Source organism: Triturus cristatus, chromosome 9 (genome assembly GCF_964204655.1).
Source record: "Triturus cristatus chromosome 9, aTriCri1.1, whole genome shotgun sequence".
Taxonomy (NCBI): Eukaryota; Metazoa; Chordata; class Amphibia; order Caudata; family Salamandridae; genus Triturus; species Triturus cristatus.
The window spans coordinates 1,006,541,407-1,006,564,476 of record NC_140592.1 but is presented as its reverse complement, the minus strand read 5'-3'; the positions used below and the strand labels follow the sequence as shown (position 1 = coordinate 1,006,564,476).

At 41.6% G+C, this 23,070-nt stretch overlaps 2 long non-coding RNA genes across 2 annotated transcripts in view; one reads left to right on the top strand and one right to left on the bottom strand.

The window, feature by feature from the left end:
• The window catches only part of LOC146799202 (uncharacterized), a 235,969-nt gene extending 225,146 nt beyond the window's left edge, over positions 1-10,823 (top strand). Inside the window, exons 4-5 of the long non-coding RNA XR_014969246.1 lie at positions 10,023-10,276; positions 10,733-10,823. This is a non-coding gene — a long non-coding RNA (uncharacterized LOC146799202). The remainder of the gene's footprint in view (positions 1-10,022; positions 10,277-10,732) is intronic.
• The window catches only part of LOC146799201 (uncharacterized), a 331,480-nt gene that overhangs the window by 92,647 nt on the left and 215,763 nt on the right, over positions 1-23,070 (bottom strand). The gene's annotated exons all lie outside the window — the stretch shown is intronic.

The following is a 23,070-nucleotide window of genomic DNA, read 5'->3' as shown; positions in this document are numbered from 1 at the left end:
GCCACACTTCCCTGGACTCCCCTGGGTGTCTAGTTATCAGAAATGTCTAGGTTTGGTAGGTTTCCCCAGATGGCCGTCGAGCCCAGGACCAGGATTGCAGGTGACTCCCTCGCAAACCAGATAGTTTTGCGAACGATAATTTTGAAGTGTCCACAGTATGTTTTGGGGCATTTCCTGTCGCGGGCACAAGGCCTACCCACACAAGTGAGGTACCGTTTTTATCGGGAGACTAAGGAGAGTGCTGGCTGGGTGGAAGTTTGTGGCTCCCCACAAATTCCAGAACTTTTCATCACCGAAAAGTGAAGTAAATGTGTTTTTGTTTACAAAGTTTGAGGTTTACAAGGGATTCTGGGTAACATGACCTGGTGAGAGTCACACAAGTCACCCCATCCTGGATTCCCCTGGGTGTCTAATTTTTTTTAATTTACAGGTTCGTTAGGTTTGCCCAGGTGCTGGCTGAGTTACGGTCTAAAATCCACAGCTAAGCACATTGTGAAAAAAGGGTCCATTTTAACTGGAAAAATGTGATGTGCCCACGTTGCATTTTGTGCCGTTTCCCATTGCGGGCACCAGGCCTACCCACACAAGTGAGTTACCATTTTTATTGGGAGACTTGGGGAAATGCTGGGTGGGTGGAAGTTTGTGGCTCCCCACAGATTCTAGAACTTTTCATCACAGAAATATGAGGATTTTTTTTTACTAGGTCTGCAAAGATTTTTACTAGGTCTGCAGATTTGCAAGGGTTTCTGGGCAATAGAACCTAGAGAGACACACAAGTCACCCCATCTTGGATTTCCATAGGTGCATAGTTTTCAAAAATGTACAGGTTTGTTAGGTTTCCTTAGGTGCCAGCTGAGCTAGGGTCCAAAATCCACAGCTAGGCACATTGCGAAAAAAGTGTCAGTCTCCCCTTGGAAAAATTGATGTACCCACCTTGCATTTGGGCCTTTTCCTGTATCAACTAGGCTACCCACGCAAACAAGGTACCAATTTTATTGAGAGGCTTAAGGGAACACAGAATTATAGAATGCTTGTTATTACCAATTGACTTTCTTTGCATTTCTGCCTTCTAAATTTAAGCCATTTGTGTAAAATGAAAAATGTCCTCTAATTCGCATGCTAGTATGGGTATCCACAATTTGGGAGATGTGCAAATAACTACTGCTTCTAAACCCTATATTTTGTTTCCATTTCAGAAATGCATAGGTGTCCTTGATACCTATTTTTCACTCTTTTTATTTTACAAAATGAATTGCTATATACCCGGTACACAATGATAAACCGTTGTAAGGTGCAGCTCAGTTATTGGCTCTGGGTACCTTGGGTTCTTTGTGAACCTACAAGTCTAATATATCACCATATTCAGTAGGGTCTAGTGGACGTAACAGTATATTGCTTTCAAACATCTGCCATACTTAGAAGAAGTTACAGGTGAAAACGTTGACATAAATGGCTGTTTCTTCCACTCAATTTCAATATTTTTTTATTTCAACTGTTTATAAGAAAATGTTTAATTCAGAAGTGTGTCTAATTTTCACAAATGTATGGCTTTTGGGGATCCATTATTGGTTTCACACCCTTTTCTTCCACTAACTAGAAAGAGGTTGAAGGCACAAAAAAATAGGAAAAATACGCTTTGTCCCAGTAAAATGCCAAAACTGTGTAGCAAATTTAGTTTTTCTGCCAAACGTCTGCCTGTTCCTGAAAGCTGGTAAGATGGTGGTGATTTTAGCACCACAAACCCTTTGGTGATACCATTTGCATGGAAAAAAACAGACGTTTTCTTCTGCAGCACTTTTTCACCATTTTTCCCCAGAAAAAACAGAATGTAACTGTATTTTGGCTAATTTCCCGGTCCCCTCCAGGGAAATCCACAAACCGTGGGAACCATTAGAATCCTCAGGATGTTGGAAGAAAAGGACGCAAATTTGACGTGGATACCTTATGTGGACAAAAAAGTTACAGGGCCTAAGTGCGACCTAACCCAAATATCCAAAAGAAAGCTTAGCATGGGGTCAGGCCTAGCAAAGAAGGGATTAAGCAGCTGCTTAAAGCAACTATAACAGAACTTACTTTTCTTTCTTCTGCTCTAGTTTAATAGCTTACAATGACAAGCAGAGAGAATATGTCTATTTTTGCACTCCTTAGACAGAGAAAAGCTGACATTCCTACACATTCCAAGCTACCGCAGCTTGTTATTTTTAAATTGAATTGTATTGAACTGTTTCTAATATCTATTTGCAACAAATATCTAACAAGTTTTTGATGTGTTAATTTTGCACTGGAGGCTTTATTTTTATTCTTCATTTTTGCAAACATGCTTGCTCTTTCATATGGAAGAGCTACGCACCAAGTGTGTAAGTGGTTTGTGGGAAAGGTGATGGTGTGACCATATATATGGGATAAAGTACCCCTGGGTACATGATAAGGATATTGCAAATCACCATGGAGTTTCATAACCGTATAAAGGAAATCAGCTTTCAGCGTAATTCCTATATTGTTATGGAACTCCTCTGTGAATGGCAATATCCTTATAATGTATGGCAGAAGGTACTTTATCAGTTAGATAATTTTTATTATTATTAATATTATTATTAGATTTGTTGTTATTATTATTAATAATGTTATTATTACTATTATTATTATTATTATTATTATTATTATTGCTGCAGTTGTTCTTCTGAAGTGTAGACATTTAGGTTTAACAGAACCTCCCTCCTACAACTCCCGAATACCCTCACCTCCAACCCACTCTTTCCGGCACCTGACTTTGAGCAATTAAATATTTAAAACTCGAAATATTGGTGTCCTCGAGCCCCCATACCTTACCGATAACTGTCACAAGATATCAAGAAATACATGTTCCCGTATCAGTAAATACTGTCAAGAAAAAGAGCATCACATGCTGGCAGCTGTGGTAGAAGAAGCATGGGGTGAAACTGGTAGAATGATGTAGGCGATCACAGCAGCAAGAACATGTACTGTGCAGTCTATTATCTGGCACATGCATCAACGTAGGCTTTTGCGATTCCTTAATTGCGATTATTAAGGAATCGCAATTAAGGAATTGCAAAAGCCTATGCATGTAGGAATCGCTAAAAAAATAGCGATTCCTACACATTCCTTAATTGCGACACGCAAATTGCGAGTCGCAATTAAGGAATGCCGTCCCATTCATTCCTATGGGCCTCCAGGCCCATAGGAATGAATGGGACAGTAGGTACTCGCAAATTGCTCATGCAATTTCAAGGGTGCAAGGATGTAAAAATGACACCCTATTGCACCCCTGAAAGTGATCTGTGCACATATGATGCACACACACATGCCTTCAGGGCATGTGTGTGCGCAACATGAAACTTTGAAAAATGCACAGAAGTGCATTTTTCAAAGTTTTTGCAAATTACCATGAAGTTCAACTTCATGGTAATTTGCTCCCCCTAGTAGCGAAATCGCTAATTTTTTTACTTTAATGCATTGCATTTAAGGAATCTCAATTTGGGATTCCTTAAATGCAATCGCAATTTAAGCAATCGCAATTTAGTGATTCCTTAAATTACGATTTTTGCATTTGGGATGATGCATCCCAAATGCAAAAATACCGGTCGCAAAGGGGCAGATTCTGAGAATCTGCCCGTTTGCGACCGGTTTTTCCTTTGATGCATGTGCCTGTAAAAGAACTAATGCTCATTCTGATAATGGTTCTTGTCTCCTTGGTAAATTCCAGCTGAAATTTTGGAAATAATGCAGTGGTACCAGGGAATCCTTGGGTGCAATAAACATCACACCTATGTTTCCACTAGGCTGCATGTGTGTGCGCGCACTCAGTCTTGCTTCTTACAGCGAGCAGACACTCTGTGGGAGCTCGCTTTCCCCTGGAAAAACAAAATTCATAACAAAAGGAAGAGTGAAAACGTCCCTTTTCAAAGCAGGTGGTGCACCAGGAGGCCCAGTAAATCAATTAAATGACAAAAGGGCTGCTTCTTTTAAGACCGCAGTGTTTCAAGAGGCCCCTAGCAGGCAGTGTGAAACAAAACACGTGTGATTGTTTTTCACACTGCAATGAGAGGTTGTGGATGTGGCATTATGGCTAGTGCTGCTTACATTGGGACTGGGGAAACAGGTTCCAGTCTGGATGCTCAAGTAAAGAGATCCTATACTTTCAAGTCAAGGTTGCTCAAAGAACTGTAAGCAACCATGAAACTTTCACATACAAGAATAGGCAAATACTTTTAAACCGATCCTCCTTTTTGTTTATCACAAAAGAGGCATCTTCTAATACATGAATTCAGGCTTCGCACTGTACAAAACTACTCTTTGTGTTTGATTTAATAGCTCGTAAATTTGCTCCATCCATAATTTTAACGTCGGCAACATATGGCTACATATGAACCCTGACTTGCCTTTTAGTTCACTAATAGCATTGGCTTTTGGGGGGAGGGAGAAAGGGGCAGGAACGATTCTCAGTTCATGTTTAATAAATACTTTGCATATAATCTGGCGTAATGCTGCATATTTTGTGATACTATTAATGTATTATTTAGACATTTCACACATGCTAACCCTTAGTGGGCAAATGGTCCACCTCCTTGGTACCCATTTAACACCCAAATACAACAATGAGTAGCAGAAAGCTGACCAGTCAACCTTTATGAAGGGCCTTCCACTTGCAGCAATACGGGTAGACCGGGTTTTAGTAACTCTTTATGCATTCAATCTAGAAACAATATTTTGGGATTCAAATCTGCAAATTATACAGTAGGTGATGGATTATGTGGCACGTGTGGGAAATCCATACTCATGCAGAAAAGGCCACGGACGCAAAATCTTATAATTCCAGTGCCTGACCTTAGAACAAGGATGTGAGAATTCTGTCAAGCATAGGTTATGTACTGGAATGGGATCCTTCCAGTACAATAAATATCCTTAAAGACGTCTCTCACTGTGTGTGTGCTGTAAAGTGCATCACACTTGCAAAGTTTAAAAAATATGGAGTCATATAAAAGTTACTCCACTGTTAAGCCGGCCTCGAGGGTATATAATTTTTGGCTCAATTCCATGTCTATAAATGTTATTAGATAGGGATTTGCATCAAAACCCATGGGTGGTTGCATGGACCACCCAGGGTATGGCTCCCTTGATGCACAGTAGCACAAATTAGTGCATAGTGCTACTTTGCATTACTGTGGGCAACTTTCTTACACAAAGTATGATTTACGTTGGAAAGTAAATCCAACCACAACACTGTGTGCTGGGTTTGTGTCACTTTTGCGATGCAAACTTAGCGCAGAGTTAATAAATCAGGATCAGAATCTCTATACAGGTACTTGTCAAAATTATGACGAGAATTTATGTTCTTACTGCAAGCTAATGTGAGGTTACCAAATGACCAATGCAGAGCAAATATTGCTTTAAAGTGCAAAATCAGAAGGCAAGGAAGATGCCAAAGAGAAGGGGGCCCCTGAAGCATGAGGGGAAAATGGTTTGCACCTGGCATTGAGGATGCCAAATTTCTGTAGACAAGTTCCAGATTGTAAAGAAGGTCTGAACTTGCTCCAACAGCTACCACTTAATTATGGTTCTTGAAGAGTGCTAAATCATAAAATTTCAGGGGTGTCTAAAACTGTAGCTGCGCCAAATCACCTACTGCACATTTGTGTTTTAATCAAACAGTAGGCACATTTTCACTCTCTCTGCGGCACCTCATATTTATCTGCATCGATGTTCACAGAGTCATGTTTGAATCATGACTTTGAACTTCATGGTCCTCATCCAACATCTCCCATATAGGATACACTACATCCAACATCCTTATCAACCATGCAGTCCAAGAGGTATCTAGAATCACAAGTCAAATTAGAATACCTCACAGCTTTGTCACAGTATTAAGCACTATAGAAATACAAGAGAACTAAACAACCACATCGGTGTTACTGTTCTATAGCCATCACATGTGGTAAGGTGTAGAGCGGGCCTCTTAGTGGTAGCAAGGGTGGTGGCAGAGGGCCTGGCCATGACTGCATGGCTTATTAACTTTTGAGGATTCTGGCGAAGGTTAGACAGCAAGTCCCACTTGTGATGTTAACATGTGAATATAGTCAGGGGCTTTTACTGCAGCCAGTGAAAAGGCATCACAGCCCAGACATGAGAGAAGTCTTCTCAGCACTGGCTGCAGTTTATTTAACATCAGAGACACTGAAAATGATGAATGAAATGCTGGCAATAAGTTTAAACATGGGAAGTCACTCCAAGTGACATTTCAACCTATTCTTCTTTTGCCCACCGTGCACCTCAGTTTGGACCCAGCCATATGCAATTCAGTCTTAAACCTGCTCCACGAGGAGCAGTCCACTCTGAACTGCCCGGTCATTCATGAACAGGAACACAAGGAACCCAAGACAGGTTTAATGCTGATTGGGGATCTTTAGTCGGGTGTAGCTTGGTTTCAGTTGCACAGTGAGCAAGGGGCCCACGTCTGAGCATACCCTTGGCTACTTAGTGCATTACATCAAACGCACAAAAGGTGATGGGAGGAATACATTCAGTAGGTCTAATCAATGGCAATAACTCAGGGTATCATTTCAAACAATTGTTCTTTTGTCCACCAGAGCAACTTAGTTTGGACCCAGAAATATGGAAATCAATTTTGATCCTTCTCCAATAGGAGCATTCTAGCCTAAACTGCCAGGCCAGGTCCTCTCTGAAACAAAACTCAATCAACCCAAGAATGATTTTACCCTGATTTTGCGAATATTTTTTTTTTAATTGTCTCCCCGGGTTTAGCTCTGTGTGTCTTCCTCTGGGAGGGGTTGTGGAAGAGTCATTGCCACAGTGTGTGAAACCGGTCTCAGGCAGGCACTAGTAAAACTCAGAACAGAGGCTATAGCGGAGCAGGGATCAAAGTTAAATTAATTGGGTTTGTGCAGGAGCTTGTCATGAGGTAGAAAAAAATACAAGGAGACATTGAAGACATTGAGGGATGTGGCGAAAAGGCAGCAGAAATGCAGAAATACAAAAGGGTGAAATGAAATAGAGGTGGATATAATGAGGTTGGGAGGAGGAGGGCAGCTATGAAGGCTAGATATTAAGGAATTTATGGAAGGGTGAGACTGGGATATGAAGTAAAGAGAACAAAGGAAGAGGAGAGGCAGGGTAAGAAAATGAACAAGGAAATAGGAAAGACAGATTGAAAAGAAAGACTGAAGAGTGGAGAAAAGGGGAAAATATAAGAATAGGGATTGGAAAGTAAGAGAAGGCGCTGGCTAGGAAAGGAGAAAAATAGGAAGGAAAAAAATAATTGAGAGATGGAGAGGAAATATGATTTGGGAGTGTGAGGTAGAGGGGAGATTTGAGTGTAGAATCAAAAAGAAATGTATGGAGAGGAAGAAATGTGGAAGTAAAATAGAAAGCGAGAATGGGGGAGAAGAAGAAAGAAACCGGGAGTGAAGCATAGAAATGTCAGGAAAAAGGGAAGGAAAGAAAGAAGGAAGGGACGATAAAACAAGCTAAAGTGAATAGGTAGACCAAGAGGTGGCATACACAGAGGTCGGAGCCAAGGAGAGAAACAAGATGAGAGAGAAGCATAGTCAAGATATAGATTTGACAGAGTAAGGGTGAAATGAAAGAGAACAGAGAGATTAGAGAGACTTTGTGGGAGAGGAAAGAATAGGACATAGATTGAAGAAAGGAGACAGAATAAGGGAAAAGTGGAGCAGAGCTGAAATAGAGAAAAGTGGGAGTGTAAGGAAGAGCAATGAGAGAAAAAAAGCTAAAACAAAAGGGAGGAAGGTGATAAGGACAAGCCAGGAGATCGATTGGAAGTGAACAGAGATATTAAAGGTGCAAGGAGGAGATAAGAGTGGCATGGAGATATCAAATAGAAAGTAATTATAGGTATAATGATTAGGACACCAGATGCAGTGGCACCCATGCCCAGGAGTGCAAGGACCAATCTGTACCCCAGTAATGAGTGTCTTTTAATACCAAGCCAGAGGTGTGTGTGTCGGGGGGTTCTTTTTTTACTGGTTTGCCTTATAACCAATGGCACCCTTACTATGACACTGATTTTGGTAGCTTGCACACCGCACATTCTTGCATATAAAGTTATCTTAAATAATAGAGGGAACATTGTATCACACCATCTGTAATTGCGATCCATGCACACACAGGCATTTTTGTTTGATTGCAATTTAACTGGCCACTTGTAATCAGACCCCTAGTGTATTCCATTTCTTGGCAGTGTTCAATAGAGTTAAGACACAACTCAGGCTGTAAGTTGAAACATATTATAGTTTGATTCACCGGTACTCCTGGCTTTTGTATGCTCCATACATAAGAAAGGCTTGAAAGAACTGAATCCGAATCCCCTATCTCCACCACTGCACAAAGTGCTGCGACACCTGGAAGGGAGCAACACACAGTTAAATGTACATGAATAGTATGGACGCGGTGCCAGTTTAAGCCTGGAGCCAGTCCAATTAATTCAGCAAGTGATGATGTGGGTTCTGAAAGTTGTCTGGGTGAGGCACCTGACGACTGATGTTTTTTATTTTATGTTGTCACATTTTGTTCTAACCACGGCAAGAGCTAGTGTCACGTAGTTGGACTTGGACAAAGAAAGCTTGATAATTAGTTAATACATGAAATGCAGATTTTGTTCCAGCTATATATATAAGTGGTTTGGTAAGTGAAAACTTAAAGATAATATTTTGTTCTATAATCATAGAGAATTTCCTCTTGGTACATCAAATATGAATTTACAATCAGCATAAACCCATATATAGTTGACCTTTAATTTTAAAAGGGACTTCAAAGATATTGTTTCAACCTCTTATGTGCAATGTTTGCTATGAACAAAGATGCTTTGTTTAAATTTAATAAAAATATTAGAGGTTTGACTCTGAGAAGAACATATATTAAAATGATCCACCTTTATTTATGGGGGATTTCCATAAGGAATAGGAGAGTGTAAAATAGATTAAACCATGCAGAGAGGACAGATAGGAGATTGGGGGTTGGTTTTAGGAAAGCAATTTCCACATAACTTTAGAAACGCAAATGGAATTCAAGTACATTTAAGTGTTCAATTTGAGTTTGTCTGTTTAGTCTTGTGCCTTAAGATTTACATGTATTGTTTGTATCTTTGTCATATTTTTACAGCCCTGAGGAAGTTCCCTTTTGGGAATGAAACGCGTTGGCTGGATATCTTATAGTCGATGGTTTTTTTAGAAAAGAAAATTATCAGAATAAAGAAGTAATTTTTTCTAACTATCGGTTTGGATTGGACTTCTTGAGCTGCGCACCCCCATGAATCATATTTCTGTTTGATCTGGAGCACAGTGGCGCTATTCAACGGCTGGTGCAGGGGTAGTTTTGCACAGCGGACTTATAAATATGAACTGGCACGAGGTGCTGCACAGGAGGTCCGCCGTTGTTGTCTTTTGAAAATCTGATACTGGTATTGGGGTGTTGCCCTGAACTACAGGCAATGTCACCATAGATATGTTGTTGCTTGTCAATTATATGGGGGATGTGTTATGCGATGTCGATAAGTGATCGGGATATGTGCATACTATGATTTATGCTCTTGCCCAGAATTACAGGCGTTGTCGCCATTTAAACACTGTTGCCTTTCAACTCAATGGGGGGGGGTGTAATGCGATAACGACAATAGGTCAAGATATGTGCATACTAAGGGTCAGGCATTCTTATTTGATCAAAGGGGGAATGGACCTTATTTACAGACTCTCTTATGACTGTATGTTTCTTTCTTCCTCTTTTGTTGTTTAGTATCAAGTGAATATGCTTTGGGAGATCACTAGCTATAGGTGAGGAATAACTTTATTTGTATGTGGTGAATTGTTTTATTATGGTGCCTTCTAGTCGCAGTTCTTATTTGGGGACACACAACTCTATATTACAGGTTATTGTGATTCCCTTCTGAGTCTTATAGATGGAGTTGCTGAACTGCTTATACTATTTTGTTGTATCACACTCTTTATTTTGATTTTTTTCATATTCTGTAGACCTGCACAGATCCTTGTTATTTGGGCAACAGTGCAATACACTGTGTGACCTGCGATTACAACACAAGATCCTTCCAAACACCTTGATACTTTTGGACTATGGGACATTGTTTGGGGATCTAAAGACAACTTGGAGACATACATAAGAACATACCAATGAAGCTATATATTACTACATATTTGCGATTCAGAACTATTAAAGTCATTATATATGAAGAACTTTCTACTTGTGACGCATACGAATATTCTCTTAGGTAAGAATCTTTATTGGTATACTTGTGATTAGTTACTACAAAACAGCTAGATGAGATTGCCTATCTATTGCAATTGTAATTGTCTATTTATTGTAAATTAGAGGTGATATTAATGTTTCTCAGATATAAGGATACGTTTTGGGTTTGCTTCTTTGCGAATCAATTTTTTGATAAGAGATATTTAATCACTAATATAACATCTGCTTTTATGAATACTTGATATTATCTGAACGTTCTGTATATATTAATATATTCTTGTGATTTTGTCATGTGACTGTTCTACATATATTTGTCGGTAAATAGGTTTTGTTTTGTATGTGACTCTGTCCTGTTTTGCATTTACAACATGTGCTTTTTCTTTTGTGTTTGTATTAAGTGTTCAATTTGAGTTTGTCTGTTTAGTCTTGTGCCTTGAGATTTACATGTAATGTTTGTATCTTTGTCATATTTTTACAGCCCTGAGGAAGTTCCCTTTTGGGAATGAAACGCGTTGGCTGGATATCTTATAGTGGTTGGTTTTTTTAGAAAAGAAAATTATCAGAATAAAGAAGTTATTTTTTCTAACTATCGCTTTGGATTGGACTTCTTGAGCTGCGCACCCCCATGAATCATATTCAAGTAAATTTGGTGCATTCCTCAGTTTTCATTTTACTTTAAGTAGATAATATGCGTGCCAAATTAGGTATCTTCCATACAATTGCAAACCAAATTAGAAGCCCCTTTATATTCTAGTTTATTGATTTGTGTAGAAGATCTGTGTTGCACACACACATACACACAAACACACACACAAACAGACACACATGTTCTTATCTCAAAAACTGTCAAAAGTGACTTAGTTTACTTATATGACAAATAGTGAGTTTGTTTTGCCAGTAAACTGTCAACATTCACATTGTTAAGGACCTTTCTTTCAAACTATTCATACTGTTCAAGTCCATTATTCATGACCACGTGGACACAGCACTTATTAAAAACATAAGCAAGAATGTGTGTCTTTTTAAACATCTTTTTAAAAATAAAGCAAATGTTACTTTACTAGCTCAAGAATTGTTTCTAGACTTGTGCATAATTACTATTATTGATTAGGGATATTTATCATTGTTACTGTATAATTGATTAATACAACCCATCACAGCGATGAAAATAGTAATTATAATAACTATTATAAATACAGCAACAACAGCTCTCGCAAGTTTCAGCCCTCTGCTCTGTAAATGCATTAAGTTTACAATCAGACAAGTCTGAGTGTGACCTTTTAAGTGTACAGGAGTGACACATAATGCAGTAATAATAATTCTCGTGCTACCCAATTTCCTGTGGTCACGCGGTTCATCTCCTTCTTTTGTGCGGAAGGGTCAGCTTAGTACAGTTCTTTAGCAATGCCTTATTACTTTCTGGTCTACCTGCTGGGTTCAGAAAAGCAGCCGGATAATCAGCACTTTCCATAGAATTTACAGCTCATTTAATACCTCAAAATAAATGGGTTACCATGGCAAAATAAAGTGCTCAATAGTAGCAGAATGTCAATTGAGGTGCGAGTGCCCTGAACTGATTCTTAACTGAATAAAACTCAATATCAAAGCCGTCATATTAAAAGTGTGCTGTATAAAACTTTTGTACCCTGTATAACAAGTTGAGAAACAGGTTTCTGGAGAGAAAATCCCCTGGGCAAGCATCTCCATGCCATTCAGGCTTTTGACAAATCCAATACAACACGTTCCATAACACCACAGCAAAACAACAGCTGAATGTTGCATCTGAACTGGATACGTTTATTGTGTTACAACTGTTGAAAAACAAGCAGTTTACATTCTTAAGGGGCCATCGACATACAGTGCCTATATCACAATATGATATTTTCACTCAGAAGTAATAGGTTGGCCGGATGAGTTGAACGTGAATTTACATATTGCAAACACCTCTTCTTTACTACTCACACTGCAGGTGAAAGGTTTGCTTTGATACACCTTCCTTAATTTTAAGGAGCTGAGTCTAACGTGCATGTGCTCTGAGGTTTTCTTTGCAGCATTTCCTGCTGTTACCAGTATTTCCTCAAGGATGGATCAGATCATTGATCCTGAAATCCTGACCTTTCGTGAAGAAGTTTCGTTGGTTGCCTCCAAAGACCATTAGAAGACAATTTTTCTCACCTTCCAAACCTTCGGAAACGACAGCCACCTGATCTCCATATATGACATTAAGAATGGGCGTCCAGCCTGGATTAATCATGCTACTCAACATGAAGCACAATATATAATAAGGTCACCACAATACCAATGTATTTATAGTGGTAAGATTTACAAAGATACCTGAGGTCAATAGTTACCCGGTTGCATACATTGCTTTTGATTTTGAGGCATTTCAATTGTGTTTTTGTTTTAGGGTGTTAAACAGGGATGAAAGTGATGATTTCCAGGTTGCTTCTTTGAGTTTCCTTGCGAAAGTACATGCCTCTAAAATTTTGTAGGATGTTACGAATCAGTCAGTTCATAGAAAATTGCATTAGATGTGATGGGGAATTAGTGGGTAACTGGGAGGTGCAGTGGACAAAGTACAAGATTACAGAGGCTCCCAAAAAGAAGATCCTATATCAGATTATCTGGGGAAAAATATCCATTATAACAATCAATCAATTTCAGAAATGCACGTGAGTAAAAACAAGAAAAAAGTGATATTTGGTTTGATGAAGGAGGTCAATGTTGGGAGGAGAAAGAAGTAGCATACGACCTGATCCTCATGTAATAGGTGAGATTCCAGTGTGCACTCATCCAATCTCTTCCCTATGGTATTGGTTGTGAAGGTTCAAACTGGAGGTCAATTTATTAGCTTACTTTATGGACTTCCTTGGTACATTTCATACTGCAGATCATAACTGATCACTATAAGCACTTGGCTTTTCACATTCTTTGATCTTTCTACTCAGAAGACTGCACTTTGATGCATTGGCAATAGTTCAGCTGGAAACTAAAGGGTAAGTGGCTGGTACAATTAGGGTTTATACATATGTACCTGCTATTCACCTTGTTTTTAGCTAATATTCCTGAAACTGGTACAAGCTGCAGGATTTATATGTAAGGTTCACGGCAGAGAACTTGACGTAATATTATAAGCTGATGGCTTAGCCTTTCTGGACAGAGCTCCTTTCAGGATCCAGTGTCATTGGTTTACATGAGTACTTTCTAAAGAACAAACATAACACCAGCACTATGATAATGTAGATCCTCCTGATCAGTAGCAGAGATTATTCTCATAAGTGGAGGTTTAGAAATTAGAGTCCTCGTATTGTAAAAGATGCAAATATTTTGGGGTTCTTTTTAAAGGAAATCTCTGTTTGAATTCCTGTTAGACTTGGTGCCCTTGGTGTAGTCTTCCCTCAAACCTCTTACCTTCACCCCTTCTGTTTTCTGAAATTCGTTTTTGTTAGCCTTAGGATTCTGCGCACTTTATGACTGCTAACCAGTGCTAAATTGCTTGTGCTCTCTTCCTAAACATAGTTAAAACAGCTTACACCTGAGGGGCACATTTGATGTACCTATTATTCCCTAGAATACTGTACTACATTACCCAGGCCCTGTAAATTAAATACTACTAGTTGGCCTACAGCACTCCTTGTGCCACCCACTAGAGTAGCACTTTAAAACATGTTTCAGGTCTGCCCGTGCAGCCTATAGTGCCAATTTGACCTGGCAAAATAAATCTTTTGCGAGGACTACACCTTCCTTTTGAAAACATATATGTCACCCCTAAGGTAGGCCCTAAACAGTCCATAGGGTCGGGTGTGTTGTATCTAGAAAGTAGGACATCTGTTTTAAAGTTTTACATGTCCTGGTAGTAAATAACTCCTAACTTTGTCTTACACTACTGGTAGGCCTATTTCTCCTATGGATAACACTGGGTTGCCTTATTACATATAGTTAGTGCTAACTTTTGAATGGGAACAGATAAGGGTGTCAAGTTTGGACTCAAATGAATTGTAATCTAAAATCCTCTTTAATGGTAAAGTCGGACTTAAGTTACAATTCTGAAAATACCACTTTTAGAAAGTGAAATTTTCTTATTCTGATCATTTGGTGACTGCTGCCAGAGTCCTGGGTCACATGCCCCTGCTGGTAGGCTTTGTATATTCCTCCTAGACAGTGAGACAAAAAGGCTGATGTGCGAACAGTAAGGGCCATCTTGACAGAGTTGTTCCCTTCCCCACTTGCACTTCGAAGAGACTTGTCTTCAGCACACACAAAGAAACCTAACATTTGGCTTTTGTCACCCCAAACTTCTTGCAGCCTTGGCAGGGGAAGGAATGAAATTTCCAGAACCAGGTGTGCAGTTAGCCTAGACGATTCCCCCACTTCAAAGTCTGGCACCATATATAAATATTGAACCCTTAGGCCAACTCTTCAGTACATTCCTGGACCTGCAGATATCATCGAAGAAGGACTGCCTTGGTCCCCAGAGGAGTGTCCTGTTGCATAAGGCCTGCTTATGTTCCCCAGAGGACGGCCTGGCTGTTTGAGGCCGGCCATGATGTCTGAGAAGGAAGACTGGACCTACCCCCTTCATCTCAGGCTGTCCATGTCTGAGCTACAGGGACACAACAAGCTGTAGAGGCCTCCCCACAACTGCCCAGCTGATTTGCAACTTGACCTGCCTGAAATCTACTGGCCTCTGCTGGAGTGAGTATCTGATCCCCAAGAGCTGCTTCCCCAGGTCCTAGACCTTCGGCTGGTCTCGGCGTGTATCCCTCCTGGCACAACTAAAGATTTATCGGAACCAACACAGTGCACACACCTCGGCACCGGATTTCACAACATAGCTCCTGATCGGCAGCTTCACCAGCACCGACCCAGCATGACTCATCTTGATACAAGACTTCACATTGCAGAACCAGAGCAGTGGCTCACTGGCCTGCCACGGCTCAACACATCTTGATGCCGGACCTCACATCGCAGCACCTGAGCGGCAGCTAGATGGCACTGACAGAGCATGACCCATCTCAGCATAGGACCTTGCATTACATCTCCTGTTCGACGGCTCCAATGACATTGATGCAGTATGGCACCGGCTGACAAAGACCTCTCATCTCAACCCCAAGGACACAAGGTGCTACCTTCAGCAGATTGAACTTGGCCCTGTATCCAGCTGCGTTCCATCATGGTCAGCCTGAACTGGTAACTATGTCCCTGTCCACCATGACCAAATAATCACAATGGATTCTTTGTGCACCTAAATATTATTTTTACTTAAACCTTTGAGATTGCTCATCTCCAGTTCTAATGATAGAATTGTTTTTGTTTTGTTCTTGATTAATTTATAAAAAATGGACTCTATTTTGCTAATTTGATGTGGGATTATTTTCACTTTATTACTGTTGTGTGTGCTGCATAAATACTTTACACATTGCTTCCAAGCTACGTGTGACTGCTTTTGTGCCAAGCTACTCGAGGGTTAAGCACATGTTATTTAAGTGACTTTTGTGGTTCACCCTGGCAAGGATTGTGGTTGCTGCCTGAGTAGGGCTTCCAACCCTCAACTAATAACCTGATTTCTTACAATTTCCATAGAGAAATGTCTTCAAGTATTGCTCTAGGTGCTATGATTGTCCTTGTCATATTCAACAAGCTATATGGTGTCTTAACTGCAAGACTTTGTCAGGGAAATTAAGTACCACTAGCAATGTAGTGTCTTCTTCCTCTGATTATATGATAGGCTTTTGTATCCTTGTGCATTCAGAATGTATGGCTCACTTCCCTTTTGATTGAGCATTTATAAAGGAGAGATGCAAGGCTCAGTCATTCATGAAAGATGCAAAATATGTGAGCCAGAAGTATTCTCTCCTGGTATTTAGCCATCATAAAATCTCTTTGAGATCATCCAAATGTTTATTTTGCCCATGACAGCAACAATAGTAGGTGTTGGAAAATCCCTCTTGTTGTATGATCATTGCCATTTTTTTGGAATGATGCTGCTGTTTTTTGAGTCCATGCAATGGGACTCTGCTTGCCAGGCCCCAATGCATGTGCTCCAACTCCTAAAATATATTGAAAATGGCTATACTCCTACAAAGAAGCTCGGCTCAAAACCATTACATGCAATAATAAAAGATCTACGTGGCAAAACCATTATCTATTGCCACTTTCCGGGCAGCTGTTTGGGGCTTTTCCAATTCTACAAAATTGCAGAGTATAGAGGACAGCTTTTTTAAAAGGGTGGTATGTGTTCCACATTCCTGTTCCTCATATATAACCCATTCTGAGCTGAGTCTCCCTTACATACTAGACAAAATTCGAATTTCTCCAATTCTCTTGTGGTATTCAGTCTGGAGGAAAGAAACATTGACCCTGACAAGACATATCCTGACAGACTGTTTGAACTTAGATGGCGCACATCAAATTAAATGGTTAAACTATATGGAGACAACCTTCCAGACAATCGGTTTACACAACCTATACAAGGACCTGAAATCCTGTCTGAAAGTTACCAAAAAAGAACTGAAGTTGCGCCTTCTAGATTATTTTTGCTATAAAGAGGTATGAATCTAATGGTAATCGGACTACTGTGAGACATTATATTTCAGCTCCGTCTATAATTATTATTTCAACTTCATACCAGTCATTTGTGATGAATCGCCATCACAGATACATATTATTAGGATTTCGATTAAATATATTCCGCTTATGTTGGCTCTCCCTCCAAGAACGTATTCCATTGATGCCCTTTCTTTATGTCCATGTGATAATCACTCAGCACAGGATGATCTACACATTATCTTCTTTTGTAACTTTTACACAACTTAAAGCAATAGATTTATTCTTTCCCTTACTCACAAGCTAGGGATTAGACAATGCCACGAAGCACTTTATTACTTACATCAATTACCGGAACCCTTGGTATGCTTCTCTCTGGCCTTTATCCGCACTAAAGATAAGAAGATGTATTCCTTAGCTCAAATTTCATAACTGAGAGTAGGCTCAATATGATTGTAGTGAAGACTGCTATCTATATACGTACAATGCTAAGTTAGCACAACCGCGTTAGATGTTAGAAAGCCATCTTGCCGCTTTTGCTGCTTTTGCACACGACACTGTAGTTACATGTTATTAATTGAGAAATGCTTGCTCGACTTTGCTTCACATGAGAACTGTCTGTTGTTCACATCGCTAACAGTGAGCAGCGACCTTGGTCTGAACATTGTGTAAAGAAACAGTCTGGGTCGCTAGACGGTGCATGTTGTTGGGTTCAGGTTGATCGGCCCACTATTTAGCCATAACACGCACGCAGCTGCAAATACCTGAAAGTCGAGTTCTTTTAATATTGCAGTGTTGCATGTTTTGCACACATTCGGAAGAAGAGCTTTCCCAGGAGCAGAGTCTAAGCTGATCCTCTGATGTGATTCCACTAAGCTGATCTTTACGGTATGGGGTTCCGCATTCAAGCCTAGAGACCTTTTATTAGTCTAATAATAATAATATTAGTTTACTAGCGAAAGGAAGGTGGCTGATATCCACTGTCATTTTTTCATTTTCTATGGTATTTTAACTATGCTGATGGTTTTGATCTTAATCATTTGTCTGCTTATGTTAGCCAAAGTACTGCATCTTAGGACACGAGGTTTATAAAATAAACTCTTTAAACTTTACCGTGTCTCTGTTTATTCTGTTGTGGACTGATATGAGAATAATTACGAACAGGTATTTCTGATTCCCACCATTCCTGAGAATACCCTAAGTCGCTTGTTCTGGGTTGTTTATACATTGGGACCGCCGAGATAAAACTTGGATAACGAATGGGACACTGATGCTGGTCGGATAAGGGGTTCTGGGTTCTGAGGTGAGTTTTTGGTACACCACAATTCACTGAGGTCCTGGTTTCCTGTGCATAGTTCTGTGCATAAGCAGAATCCCTGCAACATGGCGCACCTAACGTTTGGTCGATTGATTTGAAACGCCTTTGTAGTGCTTATATTAGTCCACAACACCCTCACTCTGGTTTCCGGTTAACGGGAGTGACGGGTTTAACCTACCTGTGTTTCGACTAATAGGTTCTTTCAAGCTTGATCATTAAAAAGGTTATTTTTACTGAACCCCAGTGCTACTGTTGATATCGTTGATACTCTTTAGTGTGTCCTTATGGCGGTTGATATAGCCGCACATAGTCGTGCACCTCTACACCGTCATTTGACGACGTATGGGGTGCCGGATGATAGGATGGCTGTTATTTTTGTGGTGAGCGCTGATGCGTTATACCCTTATGAGTTGTTTTACTCTTGGGTGAGTTTTCCGGCGGTGGATGCAGACGATGATACATTTCATTCCTATACTCCCACGCAGCTACCTGCGATCTATACGCCGTATAGGACACACAAATTTCCTATTTCTGCCTGGCAGCATTTCATTTGGTTTAATGGCGCCCTTCCCCATGCGGTTGCACCGGCTAGAATGGGCCCGTTGTCTATTGCAGGGGCCACATGGCCGGTGCTAGCCGGATTTACACCTCATCCCCGCTATCTCACGGTGGCGGTGGCTGAGTTGCGGGTACTACACACAGCCCTGATTACAGTTCATAGGGCTTTAGTGGGGGCACCTGCTGTTGCGGGACAACCAACGGACCACCACGTGGTGGTTATTAGTCCTGTTATGGTTAATTCGGTTATGGGCAAGCGCCCCCAAAGTAAGGATGATTCACCTTATTGGCTTGCTGAGAAATTTGACCAACTGGAGGCGGTTTTTCCGCATACCTCTCCTGTGGAGAAACACAGGATTCTCACCATTAGTTTGCCGAAAGACTTGGTCCCAGATATGGCTGATTGCACAAACTGGGGCAAGGTCTTTGCCGCGACCTACTCGAAGTGCTTCGGCACTCCGTCTATGTCTGTACTACCCTCCGTCATTAAACGTGTTCAAGAGAATCACGGAGCGGAGGCTGCTGTTGAATTAGGAATGAGGCTTGTCGGAGTGTTCGATATGGTGGCTTCCATGGTAATGGGCAACCTCAAAGGCGATGCCATGCAGTTCCAAGTAGCTAATAAGCTGGACCGCGTGGATGAACTCGACAGGCCTAAGGAGTTCGCTAAAATAATTGCGCAAGCTTTAGGGCCGTAGTGCCTTGGGTGTTAAACCAACTGTGATAGTTCCTGATATAGTACAGCAAACTAAGGTGAGCTCGTCTACTAAAGACGAACACCCAAATTTTCCTAAACAAAATTGGCGAGCAAAGAAATAGGGGAAGCAGCAACAGAAACAGGGGTCTCGTCCTGCCTCACCCGTACAGTCGTCTAGCGAACGCACATATGATCTGCGCGATCGTTCTAGTATTAAGTCACCTGATAGATTTCAGGTTTCTGAACAACGCTCTCCTCGTTCTTCACAGGAAACATCGGCTTCACAATCCGGTGGCGGAGACCGTGGGAAAGGAAGGGGTGCCCAAAGTCGTGAGCAACCCCGTCAGACTGACGGCAAAGGCAAGCAGGACAAGTCTGCACGTCAACGACCCCCGTTTCAGAAGAAGAAAGTTACTGCGCTAACAGCGAGGTATGCCACAGATGGTGCGGACACAGCTTCAGAACCTGACATGGGCACTAACGCTGCTCGACAGCGCGGCGGAAGTTACAGTAGTGCGACAAGCACTGCGTCCATATCTGGTGGCGACAGCAACTGATACGTTCATAACTGTAGAAACTGCTGACACTAGAGGGGCTCCCCCTGATAGACTGTATAATATAGTCCTTTTAATTGAAGGTGGCATACAACGCACGATTCAAGGGATTTTTTGGGATAATCTGACCTCTTCCTATGATATTCTATTGGCAGCGGCTGATTGGCCCTCGGCTTTCATTTTAGATGCTCCTAGAGGGGAGGAGATGATCCTCCCGTCCTTTGCGCACACAGTGTCAAAGGACCAAGCTAAGAAGTTTGCAGAGGAGTGGGCTCTGGTGCTTGCACCTGCTTTGTATCGTAATCAGGTAGGCTGGGATAAATTGTCTCCCAGCCATGAGATTCCGTTGCGGTACACGCCCCGGCCACAACCCCAATATCCCATGCATCGCGAAGCAAGACCTCACGTCGCGGCTATCCTTGAACAATTGGAATATCAAGGTGTAATTGAAACATGTGTGTCACCAATGAATAATCCTTTATTCACTGTGACGAAGCCTGATGGGTCGTACCGCCTGGTTTTGGATTACCGGCATTTAAACTCTCATTGCCGGACATGCGCAGTACAAAATACCCACAGTTCAGCTCTCGTCGATAGTCTCGTGAGAAAACGGTTTAAAACCACACTTGACATTTCCAATGGCTTTTACAGCCATAACCTGTCCTCTCTTAGTAGTGAGTGGACGGCATTTACCTCAGGTGGCAAACAAAAACATTTCAAAAGATTACCGATGGGCTATAAAAACAGCCCTGGTGTCTTCGCCGCTCGTGTTGTCTCTCTGTTAGAGAGCATAGACCCTGATGCGTACTCGTATGTGGATGATATTTATCTCACAGATGACGAGTTGTGGCCGCATCTGTGTTGCGTTGATCGCATTATTGTTTTGTTTGCAGACTTCGGTTACAAATTCAACTTTGCGAAGTCTCACATTGCGGAATATACAGTGTTGTTTTTGGGATGCTAACTCAACAATTAAGGTCGAGAATTGGCTCCGCACTTCCTAGAGAAATGCGCATGCCTACGTGCTCCTACGACACTGAAGAAATTACAATCTCTGCTGGGTTTTCTGAATTTCGGTCGAACGTACATTCCTGATTATGCCCAGCGTATCAAGTCGCTTTATGCCTTGGTACAACCTACTTTTTCCAAATCATGTTGGCTGCCGGAGCATTCAGCTATATTGCAATCATTGCAAGCTGACCTTGTTGCTTCAAAATACTTACTGACGTGTGATAACCACACTAACCTGGTCATAAGAATTGTGCCGGGCGCAGTGGGTTTCACATACTTAACGTTCAATGAGGGCGACACCGTCCCCATTGCCTACAAATCACACCTGTACACTTCGGCTGAACTGCGATTTTCCGCTGTCCAGAAAGTTCTGACGGCAGTGCAGATGGCGATTCTGAAAGAACGAGCGCTATCGCAAGGTAAACGCATGTTGGTGGTAACACCATATCCTGCCCTTGAGGCGGTGACGAAAGCAAGTGTACCTAACTCTAAGGCTTTGCATCCAAGGTGGATACAATGGACCACTTCCTTGACATCGCCCGACGTCACATATATCTTTGACGCGGCTCTACAAACTCAGGAGTTCTTGCAGTATGAATTCGTTCATCCAGCTCCTCTGTTTTTGCGCCTGCTCGAGGATTACCATTGTGTTATTTACACTGACGGTTCTGCGCAACCGGCTACTGGATCGAAGCATGCCTATTCAGCGGCCTGCCCAATTGTGGTCGGTACTTTCGTGAATGGTGAATTCCAATCCGATGTCGTGCATACGCAGTCAATGGGTGATTGTACCGCACAGTTGGCGGAGCTTCGTGCTCTGGTGCTTGCACTGGAGTTTGCTGATCCTCGAGTCACTACTCTTATAGTGAGTGACTCGTTTTATTGTGTACAATCTTACAACGACAATCTACATTTTTGGTCTCGAAATGACTATCGTGATTCCAAAGGTAGCACAATTAAGCATAAAATGCTTTGGGTTCGAGTGGCAGAACTTAAAGAACATCTGCCTCTCGTGAATGTTATTCACACTCTTGGTCACCAACGAGTTGGTGTCCATGCTGTCGGCAACAGCCTAGCTGACGAGGCAGCAAAAACAGCAGTGGCGACATACTTAGTAGCAGCAGTTACAAGATCACAAAGTAAGATCGATGATGACATCTTGGCAGCTATTGCTGCTACAGAGAAGGGAACAACATATCCTAGAGGTTTCCCTTCTCGTTACCATTATCGCTTAAGTCCTGATAACGTCCCGTTAGTGAGGATTAACAACGTTGGTGACAGATTGATTCCCAACGCGGACTGCAGACCATCTTTGATTTTAGCGGCTCACGAGGGCATGGCGTCCGCACATGCCGGCGTTGCAGCTACTGTATCTCTGTTACAACAACGTTACTGGTGGTGCGGTTTATATAAACAAGCTCGCGCTTATGTTCTTAATTGTGACATTTGCCAGCAGATAAAATCTTCAACTGCGGCGCGCCCACCACAAACTCAGTTGTGAATATTTAATAAACCACTGGGTTGTGTTTATTTAGATCATTGCGGTCCATTTACCTCTGATACTGCGTACAAATACATCTTGGTTGCAGTGGATTCGTGCACACGTTTTCTGTGGGTGTGGCCACAAAGGACTGCTGAAGCCCGTACTGTCATCAAGGATTTGCGTGTCTTTGTTGGAAGTTTTGCATGTGATACCTTTCATTCTGATCAGGGCCCTGCATTCGCCTCTAAGGCGTACAAAGAAGCCATGAGAAATTTGGGGGTCCAAGTCAAATTTTCGTCTCCATACCGACCTGAGGGTAATAGTGTGTGGAGCGAATGAACCGTGACTTAAAGCAATCTTTGACAGCCAGGGTTTTAGGTACTGGCCGGAACTGGCTAGCCCACTTGTATGACGTGCAATGTGCACTTAATAATCTCCCTAGAAGGTCTCTGGGTGGGCGGACCCCATACATGATGCTCTTTGGCATATGAATGTTTGTCCCAGACCTTGATGGTCTAGACATGGCGGCATCGGCCGCACCCTTTGACGTAGATGATCACTGTGCTGTATTGCAGAATCTACAAGAAGCCAGAGACAGTCTAGCGAAGGAACACGTACCCTCCACATCTGATGCTGCGCTTCAGATTCC